At 46.8% G+C, this 1,110-nt stretch overlaps 1 protein-coding gene across 1 annotated transcript in view; it reads right to left on the bottom strand.

Moving 5' to 3' along the window:
- Positions 1-271: 271 nt before the first annotated feature.
- The window catches only part of SPATA3 (spermatogenesis associated 3), a 12,463-nt gene continuing 11,624 nt past the window's right edge, over positions 272-1,110 (bottom strand). The window contains exon 5 of the mRNA XM_011951983.1: positions 272-329. The gene's annotated coding sequence lies outside the window, so the exon portion shown is untranslated. The remainder of the gene's footprint in view (positions 330-1,110) is intronic.

Here is a 1,110-nt window from a genome sequence, read left to right as displayed (position 1 = left end):
AGGTGCAGATGACTAATTACGTTAGCTATTGAGTTAAGCTTTATAATCCCTTCCTTTAGAGTGAGAACATCTAAAGCAAACACTGTGTTCTGTGTGTGCAGAGCAAGCTGCTCCACCGGGGGTCTGTGGCTCTGAACAGGAATGACAGGCACCAATTCTACTTGACCTGTGGCTCAAAAGGTCACTGGGGTCCCCACACCTCCCTTCCTAGCTATTTGCCAAGTCCAACTTTTATGACTCTAAAGTAAGACATGCTAAAGAAACAGAATTCTTTTTTTTTCTTTTTTTAAATTTTGGTGACAAGACAGGTCCTTTGATGGAAACTGGATCTGTAAGAAAAACAAGGACAGACCAATCAGCTTAGACAATAACCCATGTGACCTGGAATCCTGTGGCTTTCCAGTTTCACAGCCTCACAGGTGAGGGTTCAGCAACTGTGATCCTTCTGTGGAGAAATAAATTATTTAGGATTCAAATTTCTTCCATTCCTTGCATCCACTCTTTCTTTCAGCCGCACACCCTCAGGCTGTAATGCCTTTTGCCAGGCACCTGGCCAGGCTTGGCTCCTGCTCATCTCATTGGTGCCAGTGCCTTCCCCTGCAGCTATCATGGAGTCTCAGCCCCCAAAAGCTACATTCAATGCCCAAAATGGCTGGGAAAGGAGTCCTTTGCTTTCAGGGCCTCATCCTCAGCTGAGGAAGATGCCAAGGGAGAGGTTCACCAAACTTTAGGAAAGAACATTCTAGAAGCATCTTTCCCCAAAAAGGAAAGACGCCACTGTCGTCAGATGGTTCTTCGCTCCCTGGACAGTGAAGGATGTCAAACCACCTGTTAATTAAGAGCTGAGCCTACAAGCTCAGCACAACTTAATGTACCCCCACGACGCACCCCCATCGCCCTCCCCCACAGTGATTCTCATACAGGTGCCCGGGAGGCTTTCATTGGCTAATGTTCTTCCCTGGGCAGTTAAAAAGTAAGCTAATATTCTTTTTTTTTTTTTTTTTTTTGAGACGAAATTTCTCTCCTGTTGCCCAGGCTGGAGTGCAATGGTACCATCTCAGCTCACTGCAACCTCCGCCTCCCGGGTTCAAGCAATTCTCCTGCCTCAGC

Source organism: Colobus angolensis, unplaced genomic scaffold (assembly GCF_000951035.1).
Source record: "Colobus angolensis palliatus isolate OR3802 unplaced genomic scaffold, Cang.pa_1.0 Scaffold33, whole genome shotgun sequence".
NCBI lineage: Eukaryota > Metazoa > Chordata > Mammalia > Primates > Cercopithecidae > Colobus > Colobus angolensis.
Note: the sequence above shows the minus strand (reverse complement) of the source record. Positions and strands in the feature narration are given on the sequence as shown.